This window comes from Engystomops pustulosus, chromosome 7 (genome assembly GCF_040894005.1).
Source record: "Engystomops pustulosus chromosome 7, aEngPut4.maternal, whole genome shotgun sequence".
Classification (NCBI taxonomy): Eukaryota; Metazoa; Chordata; class Amphibia; order Anura; family Leptodactylidae; genus Engystomops; species Engystomops pustulosus.
In genome coordinates this window covers 135,296,244-135,310,750 of record NC_092417.1, presented here as the reverse complement: position 1 = coordinate 135,310,750, position 14,507 = coordinate 135,296,244, and the positions used below count along the sequence as shown (strand labels likewise).

The following is a 14,507-nucleotide window of genomic DNA, read 5'->3' as shown; positions in this document are numbered from 1 at the left end:
ATGGGTGTCTACTGAACATGAGAATTCTTACATAAAATATTTCATAAGGATAACCAAAAGTTAAAAATTAAACTATGGTTTCACTGGGGATTGAACCCAGGACCTTCTGTGTGTAAAGCAGACGTGATGACCACTACACTATGAAACCCACCACAGGTCAGTTGGTTTGGATGACAGCTGCAGAAAACGGTTGTCCACTGATCTTTCAAAACACAATATAATTTTCTTCTAAAGAAACCTGTTCAAAAAGATGTGCTCATAAGTGATAAAAAGTAGGACAATCTAACTGTAAATCAGACAAATTGACTGCTACCATATGAATTACAGATTGTAATATGTCATTTCAATTGTCTTTCGTTTAAATGGGTGGCCATGGAATTTGAGTATGCTTACATATAATTGTTTTTCAAAAATAACCAATGGTTAAAGATTAAGCCCTTGGTTTCACTGAGGATTGAACCCAGGACCTTCTGCGTGTAAAGCAGATGTGATGACCACTACACTATGAAACCCAACTTGTCCCTATGTTTTTCATTGACCGTTGCAGTACATGGGTGTCTCCTGATCATTCCAAAATCATACATTGTAATTTTCTTCAACAGACGCATGTTCAAAAGGATAATCCCATAGTTTTGGTGGGGATCAAAGTGAAGAGCTTCCACTTGCAAAGCAGATGTAATGACCACTTCCAAATAAATTATTGTTTGAAATGTGTCATTTCATTTCTTTTTCCTTCAAATGGGTATCTACAGAACATTAGAATGCTTCGAAAGAAAATTTATTGAGGATAACCAAGGGTTAATGACTCTGGCTTTCATTTGACTTAGGATAGATCTCAGGACATACTGAATGAAAAGCAGGTGTGATGACCACTACACTTTGAAACACAACACTTAAGCAGTGTTTTAATTGACCGTTGTTGTACACAGGTGTTTTATGATCTTCCGAAAATACAATGCAACTTTCTTCTAGAGAATCCTGTTCAGAAGGATATGACCATGGTTTTTAGTGGGGATGAAAACTTGAACATTTTACTTGTAAATCAGACTAAATGACCACCACCATATGAATTCTAGATTGAAATATGTGATTTCATTTGTCTTTGCTTTAAATGGGTGTCTACTGAACATGAGAATTCTTACATAAAATATTTCATAAGGATAACCAAAAGTTAAAAATTAAACTATGGTTTCACTGGGGATTGAACCCAGGACCTTCTGTGTGTAAAGCAGACGTGATGGCCACTACACTATGAAACCCACCACAGGTCAGTTGGTTTGGATGACAGCTCCAGAAAACAGTTGTCCACTGATCTTTCAAAACACAATATAATTTTCTTCTAAAGAAACCTGTTCAAAAAGATGTGCTCATAAGTGATAAAAAGTAGGACAATCTAACTGTAAATCAGACAAATTGACTGCTACCATATGAATTACAGATTGTAATATGTCATTTCAATTGTCTTTCGTTTAAATGGGTGGCCATGGAATTTGAGTATGCTTACATATAATTGTTTTTCAAAAATAACCAATGGTTAAAGATTAAGCCCTTGGTTTCACTGGGGATTGAACCCAGGACCTTCTGCGTGTAAAGCAGATGTGATGACCACTACACTATGAAACCCAACTTGTCCCTGTGTTTTTCATTGACCGTTGCAGTACATGGGTGTCTCCTGATCATTCCAAAATCATACATTGTAATTTTCTTCAACAGACGCATGTTCAAAAGGATAATCCCATAGCAGATGTAATGACCACTTCCAAATAAATTATTGTTTGAAATGTGTCATTTCATTTCTTTTTCCTTCAAATGGGTATCTACAGAACATTAGAATGCTTCGAAAGAAAATTTATTGAGGATAACCAAGGGTTAATGACTCTGGCTTTCATTTGACTTAGGATAGATCTCAGGACATACTGAATGAAAAGCAGGTGTGATGACCACTACACTTTGAAACACAACACTTAAGCAGTGTTTTAATTGACCGTTGTTGTACACAGGTGTTTTATGATCTTCCGAAAAGACAATGCAACTTTCTTCTAGAGAATCCTGTTCAGAAGGATATGACCATGGTTTTTAGTGGGGATGAAAACTTGAACATTTCACTTGTAAATCAGACTAAATGACCACCACCATATGAATTCTAGATTGAAATATGTGATTTCATTTGTCTTTGCTTTAAATGGGTGTCTACTGAACATGAGAATTCTTACATAAAATATTTCATAAGGATAACCAAAAGTTAAAAATGAAACTATGGTTTCACTGGGGATTGAACCCAGGACCTTCTGTGTGTAAAGCAGACATGATGACCACTACACTATGAAACCCACCACAGATCAGTTGGATTGGATGACAGCTGCAGAAAACGGTTGTCCACTGATCTTTCAAAACACAATATAATTTTCTTCTAAAGAAACCTGTTCAAAAAGATGTGCTCATAAGTGATAAAAAGTAGGACAATCTAACTGTAAATCAGACAAATTGACTGCTACCATATGAATTACAGATTGTAATATGTCATTTCAATTGTCTTTCGTTTAAATGGGTGGCCATGGAATTTGAGTATGCTTACATATAATTGTTTTTCAAAAATAACCAATGGTTAAAGATTAAGCCCTTGGTTTCACTGGGGATTGAACCCAGGACCTTCTGCGTGTAAAGCAGACGTGATGACCACTACACTATGAAACCCAACTTGTCCCTATGTTTTTCATTGACCGTTGCAGTACATGGGTGTCTCCTGATCATTCCAAAATCATACATTGTAATTTTCTTCAACAGACGCATGTTCAAAAGGATAATCCCATAGTTTTGGTGGGGATCAAAGTGAAGAGCTTCCACTTGCAAAGCAGATGTAATGACCACTTCCAAATAAATAATTGTTTGAAATGTGTCATTTCATTTCTTTTTCCTTCAAATGGGTATCTACAGAACATTAGAATGCTTCGAAAGAAAATTTATTGAGGATAACCAAGGGTTAATGACTCTGGCTTTCATTTGACTTAGGATAGATCTCAGGACATACTGAATGAAAAGCAGGTGTGATGACCACTACACTTTGAAACACAACACTTAAGCAGTGTTTTAATTGACCGTTGTTGTACACAGGTGTTTTATGATCTTCCGAAAAGACAATGCAACTTTCTTCTAGAGAATCCTGTTCAGAAGGATATGACCATGGTTTTTAGTGGGGATGAAAACTTGAACATTTCACTTGTAAATCAGACTAAATGACCACCACCATATGAATTCTAGATTGAAATATGTGATTTCATTTGTCTTTGCTTTAAATGGGTGTCTACTGAACATGAGAATTCTTACATAAAATATTTCATAAGGATAACCAAAAGTTAAAAATTAAACTATGGTTTCACTGGGGATTGAACCCAGGACCTTCTGCGTGTAAAGCAGACGTGATGACCACTACACTATGAAACCCACCACAGATCAGTTGGATTGGATGACAGCTGCAGAAAACGGTTGTCCACTGATCTTTCAAAACACAATATAATTTTCTTCTAAAGAAACCTGTTCAAAAAGATGTGCTCATAAGTGATAAAAAGTAGGACAATCTAACTGTAAATCAGACAAATTGACTACTACCATATGAATTACAGATTGTAATATGTCATTTCAATTGTCTTTCGTTTAAATGGGTGGCCATGGAATTTGAGTATGCTTACATACAATTGTTTTTTAAAAATAACCAATGGTTAAAGCTTAAGCCCTTGGTTTCACTGGGGATTGAACCCAGGACCTTCTGCGTGTAAATCAGATGTGATGACCACTACACTATGAAACCCAACTTGTCCCTATGTTTTTCATTGACCGTTGCAGTACATGGGTGTCTCCTGATCATTCCAAAATCATACATTGTAATTTTCTTCAACAAACGCATGTTCAAAAGGATAATCCCATAGTTTTGGTGGGGATCAAAGTGAAGAGCTTCCACTTGCAAAGCAGATGTAATGACCACTTCCAAATAAATTATTGTTTGAAATGTGTCATTTCATTTCTTTTTCCTTCAAATGGGTATCTACAGAACATTAGAATGCTTCGAAAGAAAATTTATTGAGGATAACCAAGGGTTAATGACTCTGGCTTTCATTTGACTTAGGATAGATCTTAGGACATACTGAATGAAAAGCAGGTGTGATGACCACTACACTTTGAAACACAACACTTAAGCAGTGTTTTAATTGACCGTTGTTGTACACAGGTGTTTTATGATCTTCCGAAAAGACAATGCAACTTTCTTCTAGAGAATCCTGTTCAGAAGGATATGACCATGGTTTTTAGTGGGGATGAAAACTTGAACATTTCACTTGTAAATCAGACTAAATGACCACCACCATATGAATTCTAGATTGAAATATGTGATTTCATTTGTCTTTGCTTTAAATGGGTGTCTACTGAACATGAGAATTCTTACATAAAATATTTCATAAGGATAACCAAAAGTTAAAAATTAAACTATGGTTTCACTGGGGATTGAACCCAGGACCTTCTGTGTGTAAAGCAGACGTGATGACCACTACACTATGAAACCCACCACAGGTCAGTTGGTTTGGATGACAGCTGCAGAAAACGGTTGTCCACTGATCTTTCAAAACACAATATAATTTTCTTCTAAAGAAACCTGTTCAAAAAGATGTGCTCATAAGTGATAAAAAGTAGGACAATCTAACTGTAAATCAGACAAACTGACTGCTACCATATGAATTACAGATTGTAATATGTCATTTCAATTGTCTTTCGTTTAAATGGGTGGCCATGGAATTTGAGTATGCTTACATATAATTGTTTTTCAAAAAGAACCAATGGTTAAAGATTAAGCCCTTGGTTTCACTGGGGATTGAACCCAGGACCTTCTGCGTGTAAAGCAGATGTGATGACCACTACACTATGAAACCCAACTTGTCCCTATGTTTTTCATTGACCGTTGCAGTACATGGGTGTCTCCTGATCATTCCAAAATCATACATTGTAATTTTCTTCAACAGACGCATGTTCAAAAGGATAATCCCATAGCAGATGTAATGACCACTTCCAAATAAATTATTGTTTGAAATGTGTCATTTCATTTCTTTTTCCTTCAAATGGGTATCTACAGAACATTAGAATGCTTCCAAAGAAAATTTATTGAGGATAACCAAGGGTTAATGACTCTGGCTTTCATTTGACTTAGGATAGATCTCAGGACATACTGAATGAAAAGCAGGTGTGATGACCACTACACTTTGAAACACAACACTTAAGCAGTGTTTTAATTGACCGTTGTTGTACACAGGTGTTTTATGATCTTCCGAAAAGACAATGCAACTTTCTTCTAGAGAATCCTGTTCAGAAGGATATGACCATGGTTTTTAGTGGGGATGAAAACTTGAACATTTCACTTGTAAATCAGACTAAATGACCACCACCATATGAATTCTAGATTGAAATATGTGATTTCATTTGTCTTTGCTTTAAATGGGTGTCTACTGAACATGAGAATTCTTACATAAAATATTTCATAAGGATAACCAAAAGTTAAAAAGAAAACTATGGTTTCACTGGGGATTGAACCCAGGACCTTCTGCGTGTAAAGCACACGTAATGACCACTACACTATGAAACCCACCACAGATCAGTTGGATTTGATGACAGCTGCAGAAAACGGTTGTCCACTGATCTTTCAAAACACAATATAATTTTCTTCTAAAGAAACCTGTTCAAAAAGATGTGCTCATAAGTGATAAAAAGTAGGACAATCTAACTGTAAATCAGACAAATTGACTACTACCATATGAATTATAGATTGTAATATGTCATTTCAATTGTCTTTCGTTTAAATGGGTGGCCATGGAATTTGAGTATGCTTGCATACAATTGTTTTTTTAAAAATAACCAATGGTTAAAGCTTAAGCCCTTGGTTTCACTGGGGATTGAACCCAGGACCTTCTGCGTGTAAAGCAGATGTGATGACCACTACACTATGAAACCCAACTTGCCCCTATGTTTTTCATTGACCGTTGCAGTACATGGGTGTCTCCTGATCATTCCAAAATCATACATTGTAATTTTCTTCAACAAACGCATGTTCAAAAGGATAATCCCATAGTTTTGGTGGGGATCAAAGTGAAGAGCTTCCACTTGCAAAGCAGATGTAATGACCACTTCCAAATAAATTATTGTTTGAAATGTGTCATTTCATTTCTTTTTCCTTCAAATGGGTATCTACAGAACATTAGAATGCTTCGAAAGAAAATTTATTGAGGATAACCAAGGGTTATTGACTCTGGCTTTCATTTGACTTAGGATAGATCTCAGGACATACTGAATGAAAAGCAGGTGTGATGACCACTACACTTTGAAACACAACACTTAAGCAGTGTTTTAATTGACCGTTGTTGTACACAGGTGTCTCATGATCTTCCGAAAAGACAATGCAACTTTCTTCTAGAGAATCCTGTTCAGAAGGATATGACCATGGTTTTTAGTGGGGATGAAAATTTGAACATTTCACGTGTAAATCAGACTAAATGACCACCACCATATGAATTTTAGATTGAAATATGTGATTTCATTTGTCTTTGCTTTAAATGGGTGTCTACTGAACATGAGAATTCTTACATAAAATATTTCATAAGGATAACCAAAAGTTAAAAATTAAACTATGGTTTCACTGGGGATTGAACCCAGGACCTTCTGCGTGTAAAGCAGACGTGATGACCACTACACTATGAAACCCACCACAGATCAGTTGGATTGGATGACAGCTGCAGAAAACGGTTGTCCACTGATCTTTCAAAACACAATATAATTTTCTTCTAAAGAAACCTGTTCAAAAAGATGTGCTCATAAGTGATAAAAAGTAGGACAATCTAACTGTAAATCAGACAAATTGACTACTACCATATGAATTATAGATTGTAATATGTCATTTCAATTGCCTTTCGTTTAAATGGGTGGCCATGGAATTTGAGTATGCTTACATAAAATTGTTTTTTAAAAATAACCAATGGTTAAAGATTAAGCCCTTGGTTTCACTGGGGATTGAACCCAGGACCTTCTGCGTGTAAAGCAGATGTGATGACCTCTACACTATGAAACCCAACTAGTCCCTATGCCTTTCATTGATGGTTGCAGTACATGGGTGTCTCCTGATCATTCCAAAAACATACAATGTAATTTTCTTCAAGAGACGCATGTTAAAAAGGATAATCCCATAGTTTTGGTGGGGATCAAAATGAAGAGCTTCCACTTGCAAAGCAGATGTAATGACCACTTCCAAATAAATTATTGTTTGAAATGTGTCATTTCATTTCTTTTTCCTTCCAATGGGTATCTACAGAACATTAGAAGGCTTCCAAAGAAAATTTATTGAGGATAACCAAGGGTTAATGATTCTGGCTTTCATTTGACTTAGGATAGATCTCAGGACATACTGAATAAAAAGCAGGTGTGATGACCACTACACTTTGAAACACAACACTTAAGCAGTGTTTTAATTGACCGTTGTTGTACACAGGTGTTTTATGATCTTCCAAAAGACAATGCGACTTTCTTCTAGAGAATCCTGTTCAGAAGGATATGACCATGGTTTTTAGTGGGGATGAAAACTTGAACATTTCACTTGTAAATCAGACTAAATGACCACCACCATATGAATTCTAGATTGAAATATGTGATTTCATTTGTCTTTGCTTTAAATGGGTGTCTACTGAACATGAGAATTCTTACATAAAATATTTCATAAGGATAACCAAAAGTTAAAAAGGAAACTATGGTTTCACTGGGGATTGAATCCAGGACTTTCTGTGTATAAAGCAGACGTGATGACCACTACACTATGAAACCCACCACAGATCATTTGGATTGGATGACTGCTGCAGAAAACGGTTGTCCACTGATCTTTCAAAACACAATATAATTTTCTTCTAAAGAAACCTGTTCAAAAAGATGTACTCATAAGTGATAAAAAGTAGGACAATCTAACTGTAAATCAGACAAATTGACTACTACCATATGAATTATAGATTGTAATATGTCATTTCAATTGTCTTTCGTTTAAATGGGTGGCCATGGAATTTGAGTATGCTTACATATAATTGTTTTTTAAAAATAACCAATGGTTAAAGATTAAGCCCTTGGTTTCACTTGGGATTGAACACAGGACCTTCTGCGTGTAAAGCAGATGTGATGACCACTACACTATGAAACCCAACTTGTCCCAATGTCTTTCATTGACCGTTGCAGGACATGGGTGTCTCCTGATCTTTCCAAAAACATACATTGTAATTTTCTTCAAGAGACGCATGTTCAAAAGGATAATCCCATAGTTTTGGTGGGCATAAAAATGAAGAGCTTCCACTTGCAAAACAGATGTAATGACCACTTCCAAATAAATTATTGTTTGAAATGTGTCATTTCATTTCTTTTTCCTTCCAATGGGTATCTACAGAACATTAGAATGCTTCAAAAGAAAATTTATTGAGGATAACCAAGGGTTAATGACTCTGGCTTTCATTTGACTTAGGATAGATCTCAGGACATACTGAATGAAAAGCAGGTGTGATGACCACTACACTTTGAAACACAACACTTAAGCAGTGTTTTAATTGACCGGTGTTGTACACAGGTGTCTTATGATCTTCCGAAAAGACAATGCAACTTTCTTCTAGAGAATCCTGTTCAGAAGGATATGACCATGGTTTTTAGTGGGGATGAAAACTTGAACATTTCACTTGTAAATCAGACTAAATGACCACCACCATATGAATTCTAGATTGAAATATGTGATTTCATTTGTCTTTGCTTTAAATGGGTGTCTACTGAACATGAGAATTCTTACATAAAATATTTCATAAGGATAACCAAAAGTTAAAAATTAAACTATGGTTTCACTGGGGATTGAACCCAGGACCTTCTGCGTGTAAAGCAGACGTGATGGCCACTTCACTATGAAACCCACCACAGTTCAGCTGGATTGAATGACAGTTGCAGAAAACGGTTGTCCACTGATCTTTCAAAACACAATATAATTTTCTTCTAAAGAAACCTGTTCAAAAAGATGTGCTCATAAGTGATAAAAAGTAGGACAATCTAACTATAAATCAGACAAATTGACTACTACCATATGAATTATAGATTGTAATATGTCATTTCAATTGACTTTCGTTTAAATGGGTGGCCATGGAATTTGAGTATGCTTACATATAATTGTTTTTAAAAAATAACCAATGGTTAAAGATTAAGCTCTTGGTTTCACTGGGGATTGAACCCAGGACCTTCTGTGTGTAAAGATGTGATGACCACTACACTATGAAACCCAACTTGTCTCTATGTTTTTCATTGACCGTTGCAGTAACATGGGTGTCTCCTGATCATTCCAAAAACATACAATGTAATTGTCTTCAAGAGACGCATGTTCAAAAGGATAATCCCATAGTTTCGGTGGGGATCAAAATGAAGAGCTTCCACTTGTAAAGCAGATGTAATGACCACTTCCAAATAAAGTTTTGTTTGAAATTTGTCATTTCATTTCTTTTTACTTCAAATGGGTATCTACAGAACATTAGAACTAGAGATGAGCGAGCACTAAAATGCTCAGGTGCTCGTTATTCGAGACAAACTTTTCCCGATGCTCGAGTTCTCGTCTCGATTAACGAACCCCATTGAAGTCAATGGGAGACTCGAGCATTTTTCAAGGGAACCAAGGGTCTGCACATGGAAGCTTGGCCAAACACCTGGAAACCTCAGAAAATGATGTAAACACCACGGAAATGGACAGGAAACAGCAGGGGCAGCAAGCATGGATGCCTCTGAGTCTGCTTAATCGCACCATTATGCCAAAATTATGGGCAACAGCATGGCCATGACAGAGTGACCAAATGAGGCTAGATAGCATCTAACACATCCAATAATTGACCCTGACACTATAGGGGACGGCATGCAGAGGCAGCGGCAGCAGCGGCAGGCTAGAGAGTGTCATGGTGACATACCCTAAATTGACTCAGGCTTCAAACCAATGGGTGGCAGAGAGGAACCAAAGGAGGTGAGCAAGAAGCGCTGAAATGATTTCTTATGTCAACAAAAGGTTGACAGTATATTTAGTCGATAACACAGCATGGTGGCGACATAGTGACCAAGTTCCATAACGTATCTGGTGAAATACCCGAAAAATGAGCCTGACACAGCTCGTTTGATAAGGGGACGACATGGGGAGGCAGCCATGGAGACGACTTCCATGATTAAGAGTGACAGTATGCGGCATCCATATTGCTGCTATGATTGCAACTTCAGGTCTCCAGCATGGCGGCGACAGATGGGCCGAGTTCCATTATGTATATGGTGAAACACCTGAAAATTCTGCCTGACACAGCTTGTTTGATAAGGGGATTAGAGAGTTGAAAGTTGCGCATTGGTGGACGCTGTGGAGGATCGTGGAGGCAAAATGGACAGGAAACAGCAGGGGCAGTATGCATGGATGCCTCTGAGGCTGCCTAATCTTGGGATGGAGCTGGTGGTCCGCTGCCAGGCGAGCTTTCGCCTGTCCAAGCCCCTGTCTCTTGGCTCCTCCCCACCCAAAATGGGACTGGGGGCGAGAAGCGTTTACTTTGAAAAAATTATCATTTTCAAAGCAGGCGGGGTCGTTTGAATATTTCACCTAGGAATAATGGAATAGCATAGCGGTTCTATTTTTAATAGTTTTTTCGTAAATGGTTCCATGATTAAGAGCGACGGTATGGGGTGGAGTATTGCGCTGCTATGATTGCAACTTCAGGTCTCCAGCATGGCGGCGACAGATGGGCCGAGTTCCATTATGTATCTGGTGAAACACCCGAAAATTCTGCCTGACACAGCTCGTTTGATAAGGGGACGATGTATGGAGGCAGTAAGGTAGTAGTAGTAGATTAAAGGTGCTGCAGTTAAAACTATGTTGGTTGGATCTTGGGATGGAGCTGGCGGTCCGCTGCCAGGCGAGCTTTCGCCTGTCCAAGCCCCTGTCTCTCGGCTCCTCCCCAAACAGCACTTCTAAGAACCTTTTGTATAAGATCAAGTGTAGTAGTGTTATTATAAGTTTGGGTTATGGCGGGTGAGGGGAATGTAAACAGATGAGCAAGAAGTGCTGAAATAATATCGGTAAATGATAAAAGTTTGCCAGTATATTTTGTGGATTACACAGCAGCGTAGCGACAAAGTTAACAAGTTTGATGTGGAAGCCATGAAAAGAACCCAAAATTCTGCCTGACACAGCTCGTTTGCTAAGGGGACGATGTATGGAGGCAGCTATATGGACGACTTTGGGAGGCAGCTATGGAGATGATGTGTGGAGGTAGCAATGGAGACAATTAAATTTGGATAGTGCCTGTATGTGGCAGCCAAAAAAAGTTTTCAAACCAGAGGAGCAGGTAGGTGTTCCTCCAGAAAAATTAAATAGATTGAGTTCCTGTATGTGGCACTCCCAAAAATTGTTTAAAACAGAGGACCGGGTAGGTGGCCCTCCAGAAAAATTAAAGACATAGAGTACTATAGCTAGAGCCAGTTGGCCCTGGCAAAAAATAGCCAGTTTCCTCTGCTTTAGTGTACAAAGAGGAGGAGAAGGAGGAAAATGAGGAGGAAGTGTGCATACATTATTCAGGTTGAGCTTCTTTCACATGGTGGAAAATGGAAATCCGGAGAAATCCAGGCTTTATTCATCTTGATAAGCGTCAGCCTGTCAGCGCTATCAGTGATGATGCCACCCAGATGCACTGAAAACCCGCTCAGACAACACGCTAGCGGCAGGACAGGCAAGAACCTCCAAGGCGTACAGCGCCAGTTCGTGCCACATGTCCAGCTTTGAAACCCAGTAGTTGTAGGGAGCTGTGTGATCATTTAGGATGATGGTATGGTCAGCTACGTACTCCCTCACCATCTTTCTGTAAAGATCAGCCCTACTCTGCCGAGACTGGGGACAGGTGACAGTGTCTTGCTGGGGTGACATAAAACTAGCAAAGGCCCTGTAAAGCGTACCCCTGCCAGTGCTGGACAAGCTGCCTGCTCGCCTACTCTCCCTCGCTACTTGTCCAGCAGAAGTACGCCCTCTGGCGCTAGCGCTGTCAGAAGGGAAATACTGTTTCAACTTGTGCACCAGGGCCTGCTGGTATTCATGCATTCTCACACTCCTTTCCTCTCCAGGAATGAGAGTGGAAAGATTTTGCTTGTACCGTGGGTCCAGGAGAGTGAATACCCAGTAATCGGTGCTGGAATAAATCCTTTGAACGCGAGAGTCACAGGATAGGCAGCCTAGCATGAAATCTGCCATATGCGCCAGAGTCCCAACTCGCAAGAATTCACTCCCCTCACTGGCCTGACTGTCCATCTCCTCCTCCTCCATATCCTCCAACTCCTCTTCTTCTGCCCATACACACTGAACAGTGAAGGTCTGAGCAATGCTCCCCTCTTCTGTGTCGCCAACATTCTCCTCCTTTTCCTCCTCATCCTCCTCCACCTCCTCCGATATGCGCTGAGAAACAGACCTGAGGGTGCTTTGGCTATCACCAAGGGAATCTTCTTCCCCCATCTTTTGTGACAAGCGCAAAGCTTATGACTTCATGCTGGCCAGAGAGTTTTTCAACAGGCCAAGCAGCGGGATGGTGAGGCTGATGATGGCGGCATCGCCACTGAACATCTGTGTTGAATCCTCAAAGTTACTCAGCACCTGACAGATATCAGACATCCACGTCCACTCCTCATTGTAGACTTGAGGAAGCTGACTGACCTGACTACCAGTTCTGGTGGAAGTTGACATCTGGCAGTCTACAATGGCTCTGCGCTGCTGGTAAACTCTGGATAACATGGTTAAAGGGGTATTCTCGTCTGGGCACTCACATTCAGTTTGATTAATCTGCCATATATAAACATTTCTTCAATTAGATGTTATTAAAAAAAAATGCTCCTGTGTGAAGAAAATTTCTCATAAATGTAGTCATATCGTCCCTTAGAAACGAGATGGCTTCCTCGGATACGGCCACCTCTGCTGGAGTGATTGCACAAATAAACAAAATGTTTTTGTATATGAAATGTCCGGGAGTGACTACATGTCCCGCAGCCGTCCTGTGGTAATGATCGCTGAATCAAGGAGGTCAGACAGGACTCTATAGCGCATGTCTGGCCACTGCTGCCAGAGTGTGACGTGGTCGTAACCGAGGAAGCTATCTCGTTTCTAAGGGACAACATGACTACATTTATGTGAAATTATCTTCACACAGGAACATTTTTTTTAATAACATCAAACTGAAGAAATGTTTATATATGGCAGATTAATCAAACTGAATGTGAATGTCCAGACGAGAATACCCCTTTAATGTTGAATTCCACCTCGTGGGCACGTCGCACAACAGTCGGTGAGCGGGCAGTTGGAGGTGGCGCTGCGCTGCCCTGAGAGTGGCAGCATCTGTGCTGGACTTCCTGAAATGCGCACAGATGCGGAGCACCTTCGTGAGCAAATCAGACAGATTGGGGTATGTCTTGAGGAACCGCTGAACTATGAGATTTAACACATGGGCCAGGCATGGCACATGTGTCAGTCTGCCGAGTTGCAGAGCCGCCACCAAGTTACGGCCGTTGTCACACACAACCATGCCCCCTTCAGGTTCAGCGGTGTCAGCCACAGATCAGTCTGCGCCGTGATGCCCTGCAATAGCTCTTGGGCGGTGTGCCTTTTATCGCCTAGGCTCAGCAGTTTGAGCACCGCCAGCTGTCGCTTTGCGACGGCACTGCTGCTGTGCCTAGAGCTACCGACTGATGGCGCCATGCCCACGGATGGTAATTCGGAGGAGGAGGTGGAGGAGGGGTGGGAGGAGGAGGAGGCATAGTAGGCCTGAGAGACCTGGACCTAGGTAGGCCCCGCAATCCTCGGCATCGGCAGTATATGACCAGCCCCAGGGTCAGACTCGGTCCCAGCCTCCACCAAGTTAACCCAATGTGCCATCAGCGATATATAGTGGCCATGCCCGGCAGCACCCGTCCACGTGTCCGTAGTCAGGTGAACCTTGTCAGAAACGGCGTTGGTTTAGGGCACGGATGATGTTGTCTGACACGTGCTGGTGCAGGGCTGGGACGGCACATCGGGAAAAGTAGTGGTGGCTGGGGACCGAATACCGAGGGGCGGCCACTGCCATGAGGTTGCGAAAGGCCTCGGTCTCTACCAGCCTATAGGGCAGCATCTCCAGGCTAAGTAGTTTGGACATTGAGGGCTTGGGCGTGTGGGTGGGTTGCACTGTACTTCCTCTTGCGCTCCAGCGTCTGGGGTATGGAGAGCTGAACGCTGTGCATGGAGACATTGGTAAATGCTGTGGAGGATCGTGGAGGCGAAGGTGTGGTTTTCGCACGGGAGGTGTTTGGGCAAGGGTCCTGGGCAGGGGGCTGACTAGCAGAGGCAGCAGATTACACAGGGGAAGGAGCAGTGGTGTGCCCGGCCGGAGGTGAACGGCCTTGGTTCCATTGAGTGGGGTGTTTAGCATTCATATGCCTGC

The 14,507-nt window shown here is 40.6% G+C and overlaps 6 non-coding genes across 6 annotated transcripts; all 6 read right to left on the bottom strand.

Annotated features, from left to right (window-relative positions):
• Nucleotides 1-1,550: 1,550 nt before the first annotated feature.
• TRNAV-UAC (transfer RNA valine (anticodon UAC)) lies at nt 1,551-1,623 on the bottom strand. The gene has a single exon. It is a non-coding gene; the product is annotated as a tRNA-Val (tRNA).
• A 998-nt stretch (nt 1,624-2,621) lies between these two features.
• On the bottom strand, nt 2,622-2,694 carry TRNAV-UAC (transfer RNA valine (anticodon UAC)). The gene has a single exon. It is a non-coding gene; the product is annotated as a tRNA-Val (tRNA).
• A 674-nt stretch (nt 2,695-3,368) lies between these two features.
• Nucleotides 3,369-3,441, bottom strand: TRNAV-UAC (transfer RNA valine (anticodon UAC)). The gene has a single exon. It is a non-coding gene; the product is annotated as a tRNA-Val (tRNA).
• A 1,402-nt stretch (nt 3,442-4,843) lies between these two features.
• TRNAV-UAC (transfer RNA valine (anticodon UAC)) lies at nt 4,844-4,916 on the bottom strand. The gene has a single exon. It is a non-coding gene; the product is annotated as a tRNA-Val (tRNA).
• A 999-nt stretch (nt 4,917-5,915) lies between these two features.
• TRNAV-UAC (transfer RNA valine (anticodon UAC)) lies at nt 5,916-5,988 on the bottom strand. Its single transcript has one exon. It is a non-coding gene; the product is annotated as a tRNA-Val (tRNA).
• Nucleotides 5,989-6,662: 674 nt separating this feature from the next.
• TRNAV-UAC (transfer RNA valine (anticodon UAC)) lies at nt 6,663-6,735 on the bottom strand. The gene has a single exon. It is a non-coding gene; the product is annotated as a tRNA-Val (tRNA).
• Between the last annotated feature and the right edge of the window lie 7,772 nt (nt 6,736-14,507).